The following is a 7500-nucleotide window of genomic DNA, read 5'->3' on the forward strand; positions in this document are numbered from 1 at the left end:
TATTATTATTATTATTATTATTATTAATAATTGATTGTTGATGAAATTTAATATTACTATTAATTGCTAAATTTATATGTAAACAAGTACGAAAAGATATAATTTACAGGGACAAATATCTCATGGTCTTGTGTATGAATCATTCTAGAGATAAGTTTTGATAATATTTTCATTCTAATGATAGTACAGAATAGTAAGCTGTTTGCTTTGTTAAATAAAATGGGGGTCACTGATTGATATATTGAGATGACTTCATGTCGTTTTATTATTACAGTATTTTGAAGTATACGTAACATCTTATCAGAATATTTTTTTGTTTAGAAATCATCTGTTTATGTCTTTATTTGCAAATATATATATATAATTACACTCACACTCACACTCCCGCACGCACACGCACGGGCACATGCACGCGCACACGCACACGCACACCCACACCCACACGCACACCCACACGCTCACCCACACTCACACTCACACTCACACTCACACTCACACTCACACTCAAACACACACTCAAACACACACACACACACACACACACACACACACAACACACACACACACACCACACACACACACAACACACATACACACACACACACACTCTCACACTAACACACACACACACCACACACACACACACACACACACACACACACACACACACACTAGTGCACGCGCACGTGCACACGCACACGCATACATACAAATATATATATTGTAAAAAACCCAGGTTATAGTGAGTTCAGTTCATAGTGTGATAGGCAAATGGTAATCCCTGTTGGAGCTTTGGGTGGGTACCATATTATGCAAGGGTGGTACTGGCCAAAGAAATGCTAAATATGATTTGAGAGAGACTTCTGTACTCCAGTAAATTGATACAAGCTGATTTGTGTGTTGGTATATAGTATGTGTGTGTGTGTGTGTGTGTGTGTTTGTTTATATACACGTATATGTTTACATATGTATATGTATATGAATATATATATATATATATATATATATATATATATACATATACATATATATATATATATATATATATATATATATATATATATATATATATATATATATATATATATATATATATATATATATATATATATATATATATATATGAGGGGGCTTCAAAAAGTTCTTGGAAAATGAACAGTATGAAAAAACGATTTCAATTATGATATGCTCCATTATGGTCAATACACTTCTGCAAATGCTGATACCAGCCTTTAAGTCCGGACTGTCTGAGTAAGACTGAGGGTTATGTGATCTGAACCATGGCAGAGCAGCTCTTTTTACATCTTTAACTGATGGAAAATTGGTACCTTTCAATGTTATTTTAAAGTTTGGAAACTAAAAGAAGTTGGATTGGGCTAAATTGGGGCAATAAGGTGGATGTTGGACAATTTCCCATCAAAATTCACGTAGCACAGCTCTTGTCTGCTGAGCACCATGAGCGGGTGCATTGTCATGGTGGAAGAGAACGTGTTGATGCAAATTTCCAGGGTGTTTTTCTGAGATTTTTTTTGACAGTTTTCTCAAGATGCATTCATAAGAAGCAGATGTAACTGTTTTTTGCTCTTGAGGAGGTCAACCAGCAAAATCCCCTCTGCATCCCAGAAGACAGTGACCATGGCCTTTCCTCTTGAATGTTCAGATTTTGCTTTGACTGGCCACTTCCACCCCTGGGCAGCCACTGCTTTAACTGAATGTTGTCCTTGGGATCTTCCTGGTAGAGCCACATTTCACCCTGTCACAATTCACTGCAGAAAAGCTTCAGAGTCCTCGCGTCCCACTTGGGCACAACAGCCTAGGGACCCATCGAGCAGGAAAGTTTACTTAGCCCCAAACTCTCCACCAGAATTGTGTGTGCAGAACCTACAGAAATGTTGAGTGTGACTGCAACTGATTCAGTGGTTATTTGTCTATCCATTTCATTCATGTTGTGAACAGCATCAAGCCCTGCCACTGCTGGGGTCATCTTCAGTTTCGTTTCTTCCACTTCTGAACCGACTTATCCATTTGTAGGTTGTTGATTTCTTTGGGGCATTGTCATCATAAACTTGTTCCAGAGCATAAATGATTTGCCTGTTCTCCCAACTGAGTTTCACCATGAATTTAATGTTTGTCCTGGCCTTGATTTTGGTGGATTCCATGTTGCTTGAATGGTGAGTGACTTCCAACTGGCAGGGATGCATTATTACCTGCATTTAAGGGTTCATGTTTGAACACATTATAACACATTGGTACAAGAATGTTCAGGTGCATTGAAATCAAAATCCTTCCATATGATTTTTAGTTATGGACTTTTTCTACAAACTTTTTGAAGCCTCCTTGTATATGATGTATATAGATATGTATATATGTATTATATATGTATATATATATGTATATATATATTATATATGTATATATATATGTATATATATTTTTTTCTATTTATATATGCAAATATATATATGTATATATGTATATATATATATATATATATATATATATATATATATATATATATATATATATATATATATATATATATATATTGCGTATGTATGTATATATGCATGTGTGTGTGTGTGTGTGTGTGTGTGTGTGTGTGTGTGTGTGTGTGTGTGTGTGTGTTTATGTGTACATATATTTGTATGTTTGTATATGTTATGTCCAGTATGTGTCCTAAATTTATTATATTGTGAGATATATGGAAATAAATTATTCCTTTGTGTTACTGGAGATATCTTTGTGGTTGTTCAAAAAGAGTGATATTTTGTGGTGTTGAGTTTAGATAAGAGAAAATGAGTATTTTGCTAATGTTTACCATTGAAATTGACTCAGTATTAGGGGAAAATATTTATATTTATATATTTATATTAGAGAAATAAACATTTTTGAATTATGATTTTGAAGTCTCAGAAATTCCCTAATCACAAAAGCTGTTTATTTATGCTTTTTACTCTTTGTTTTGTTTCTGTTTTAAGCGCCTATTGGGTGCTGGGAGTGTTTTACATAATACAGAACAAGAGCTAAACTTCTGTATTACGTAATAACTAAAACTTGTGTTAATTTATTTTGACGTCATTCAATTTTACAAAAGTCTTCTCCATAGAAGTGTTTGTATATTTTGACATCATGCTGTTTTACGAAGTTTAGTCAAAGTCAGCACATATTGTATTTATTTATATACTGTTTTTTTACAACCCCTTTTTAAAAATTTTAATTTGATATTTGATTTTGTATTCAAATTTTTTGAGGGTAGTATTCTCGACTTAAAGTTTGCAAAAGCGCTATATTCCATATTTAAAGGAAATATTATACTTTCACTTACTGATTTATTATTTGTGGAAAAGTATTTTTTTTTCCCGAAACCAGATTTTTTTTTGTTTTTATACCTTCTAGAATCAGGTTATTGATTTTGAAAAGAATTCCAATTTTCACCCAAATCAAAATCTGACCCAATTTTCATTTTCTCTCTCTCTGAACATTTTTCCCATTTTCATTAACATTTTTTTTCCCTTCTCTCTTGATTGATTGATAATGTGTCTTTGTATACTCTTTATCATCGACACAGAGTCGTAAACACACTCAACCCCAAAGAAGAATGGCCTCAATGACCTTTGGTCAGAAGTCATTTACTCCCACACCGCCACAGAAAGGCAGCTTTCCTCTCGACCATGAGGGAGAGTGCAAGAAATTTATGATTAAGTGAGTACAAAGTTTTCTTTAGCCTTGTTGTTCGAAGGCTGTCTTGTTTTTTTCCTTTTTTTTGGTTATTCTTTCTTTTTTATGGTATTATTATTTATTGTTTTGTTTTTTTATTTTCATTTTTTTATATTGTATATATGTGATAAATGACTGTGGTCAGATATCAATATATAGCAATATATTTCTTAGATATTTTTGTGTGAGTATTTTTTTTTGTAAGTTTTAGTTATCTATTTAAGTTATTTTACTTTCTTAATCTCAGAAATTGATAAGACAATATTTTCTTATTTACTAAAAAAAAAAAAAAAAAGTTTTTGTATTCTGCATTACTGTTGTTAATCTTGTGTTGTAAATGGTTAGAGAGAGACGGATAAACTTTATTTTTTGTATGCCTTAATAAACTTATTTGTAGGTAGTTTTGCTAACCTAATTACTCTGGTAGAAAGTTGATCTAAAACTCTTACACATTTATAAATAACTTCCATATATCTATGGATAATTCTTACACCCTTACTTATGTAAATGTATATATATATTTATATATAAGATTATATGTGTGTGTGTGTGTGTGTGTGTGTGTGTGTGTGTGTGTGTGTGTGTGTGTGTGTGTGTGTGTGTGTGTGTGTGTGTGTGTGTGTGTGTGTGTGTGTTTGTTTTTGTGAGAGAGAGAGAGAGAGAGAGAGAGAGAGAGAGAGAGAGAGAGAGAGAGAGAGAGAGAGAGAGAGAGAGAGAGAGAGAGAGAGAAGAGAGAGAGAAAGAAAGAATGTGTGCACCTATGCACTTGTATTTGTGGTTTTGTGTCTCTGTGTCTGTATCTGTGAGTGTTTGCATTTGTGCATGTCTTTATATGTACTGGTACCAGTATGTGTGTCTGTATGCACATACATTTGACCATGATTGGGTTAATGGCTCTGTATACATGTACATGGTGTGTGTACAAATGTACATGCATGTAAATGTCTTTTTCCCTGTGACTACCATATTAAAAGAACTATCACTCAGAAGATCACCTGCACATCCTTTAAACTTATGTTGTCAGTGTATATGTGACTTGCATGAGTACCTGACCCAAGGCCAATACATCCTACCTTATCAGACAAATTTCTCTTGATAGGAGAGCGAAAATAAAGCATAGAAAAAGTGGAAGCAGTAATTATTATTGTTGGATTCTCTGCAAGCATTATTATTCTCTTTGGAAATCAAGGATAATGTCTAGTACAGCATTTTGTTTTGATATCATGTCATGTTACTCTTTGATTTTTTTTTTATAATCATGGATGGAAAATTTTTAAAGAATATGCTGAATTTGAATAGGAAATTGAAAGATTATAGATGAAAAACTCGGAAGTAGTCATGTTGATTTACTTGAAACTTCATAGGCCAGCTAAGGAAAAGAAGAACTACAAAAAGATTCCCAGAAAAAAAAATGAGTGCCCAGTTGTCTGAGCTTGTAAAATGAAGTTCAGATTAGAGAATTAAAGATACACTAATGAAAAGGAAGTAGCAAAGACAGCCCTTTGTAACTCATTCTTGATGGGTTGATATTTGTCGTGGTATGCCTCGTGTCGAATTTACGCCCCATCACATCATGTAAGGTCAAGCCAGCTCTAGGGTGTGTGTGCCAAAGAGTTGTTCACTAGTTTGGCCCTGGCTCTGGTGACTGAGGAGAAACAGACCCTCAAAAGTAGTCGTGAAGCAGCTTATACTGCAGTCAAGAACATAGAGAGGGAGGTTAATTTATGGATTCATCACTTCTGATATATCCCTGGAGCTCGGTTTAGTATGCAGCCGTGAGTCCCCATCATAAGTGGGTTAATTATGTTTATGAAATATACAAGGAATCCCCCCTAAAAAAATTGTGATAAGAGGAAATCAGAATAGTACTAGGTATATGTCATCATGCCTTTGGAAATGTTAGTATTAAAAAGCTGTGAGAAATGACTGACATTGTTTTGCATTGCATTTGATTCCCTCAGCAAGATTCTCATTAAATTAAATCTTGTGAAGTAAAAGAAGAGCTAGGTTATTGCTATGCAGTTTCCTTTTAAACAGAGATCAGATTAAAGACAAGAAGATAATGTTTATAGAATTGAGTGTACTGGAAGGAGTTTCTTCTCAGAAATCAACCTTGTTGCTTGTGATGTGCAGAAAGACAGCACATTTGTAAGGAATTGGTTCAAGGAAAATTCTTCAGTTGGGTATCTTAGATGCTTACACACAAAAGTGTATCATTACCATTTCATACGGTTGTAGAGGTCATGGCTTAGAGCAAAAAATATACTTGAAATGGGCCCTTTTTATTATTAATGCAATGGCCATCACCAACATAACTCTATCCAGATAAGTTTCTCCACATACCATCCAGCACATGAGAGAGTGCAGTTTTGCTTGATAAATATTGAAACATCCATGGGCCTTTGACGGCAAGTCCTTAGATGCATGCCTTTGTCTTTAGAACCTTGCCGTTAAGTGTGACGAATGGTGATATATTTCATATGTGAGCCCAGGAGTAAATAGAATAGAATGATAGTGAAATAAGTGTTGAGATAGAGGTAAAAATTCGGACTTTTTAAGATAATTAAGGACATGAATGTGTACACCATGCTAAATTGATAATTATTGCCAGAAAATTGTGGAATAAATGGATGAAGCCTTTGAGAATTATGGATTTGAATTCTGGTACAACAAATATTTGCAGAAATAGGGTTGTGCTGAATTATTTTTATATTTGTAAGTAATATTGCACACTGCAAAAGTAGAATTATTAGTGTTTATCAATGCTTAGGTATTAATAAACTTTCAATACTTTTTAAGAGTCTAAAAGAATCTATTTGTATATTCATCCCCCATTATGTATTTATATTATCTGAGATGAGCATCTTAATACTTTGTACTAAATTATCTTAATGGATTCCATATAGATATAGTTCAGTCGGAGTGAATTACTAACCTTTTTGCGGCAGTCTGTGGTTTCGGTATCAACTTCTGTTTATGAAAGGTAGATAACATATGATTTCCTAATGTATTAAGGTAGACAATTGGTGTATTGTGGTGGGTGTTTTTTTTTCTTTCAAAATCATATTAACCATTAGTTATTTTTAATATTCTCACAGTTTGACAGTTTCTGAAATGTGTTCTTTTGTCAGATGTCTGCATTCAATCCAGGATTTCTTTTTTATATCTGTTTTATAAACTCGCTTACAATTGTTTTTTTAAAGTTTATGTTTATGAAGACAATTTCTGGCAATAGCTTAGATTTTTAAGTAAAAATTGTGTGTTATTAAAATTCTTACTGTAAGATAATACAGTCTATTATCATAAAATGTTATAATTTCAGGGCAAAGTTAGAACATTGAATGATGAAGTAATGGAGAAAGAAGGTTAAAATCTGAATGAATATTGAGATTTTTTTTTTTTTTTTTTTTTTTTTGTAAGGGAAGCAAAATCTCCTTTTGCTTGTTGAGGTATGCATGTGTTATTTCACAGTTTCTATTACTTTTCATAAGGGGTTTATTATTGATGTTTCATAATACCTTTTGATTAATCCTTTGTTTTCATTGTAAGCAGTTACGAAACACAAATAAAAGTGTAGTTAATGAAAATAAATGACATGCTTTTGATTTGTCCAAGGCTTATGTTTATATATTTTTCATTTTATATGGTGACTCTCCCTGATTCCTCGTGAAGATTACTATGTCCTTGTGCTTACCACGTATAACTTACATTGGTGACTTGCAATTGGTGACTTGCAACTTGTAATTGCTGGGGTGACCAGGTACATACAGCATTTGCTTTAAT

The 7500-nt window shown here is 33.1% G+C and overlaps 1 protein-coding gene across 2 annotated transcripts in view; it reads left to right on the forward strand.

Moving 5' to 3' along the window:
* LOC119584578 (phosphopantothenoylcysteine decarboxylase subunit SIS2-like) overlaps positions 1-7500 on the forward strand; it is a 108511-nt gene that overhangs the window by 3509 nt on the left and 97502 nt on the right. For both annotated transcript variants that reach the window (XM_037933266.1, XM_037933265.1), the window contains one exon: positions 3569-3702. The gene's annotated coding sequence lies outside the window, so the exon portion shown is untranslated. Of the gene's footprint in view, positions 1-3568; positions 3703-7500 lie in introns of those variants that run through there.

This window comes from Penaeus monodon, chromosome 18 (genome assembly GCF_015228065.2).
Source record: "Penaeus monodon isolate SGIC_2016 chromosome 18, NSTDA_Pmon_1, whole genome shotgun sequence".
NCBI classification, from domain to species: domain Eukaryota; kingdom Metazoa; phylum Arthropoda; class Malacostraca; order Decapoda; family Penaeidae; genus Penaeus; species Penaeus monodon.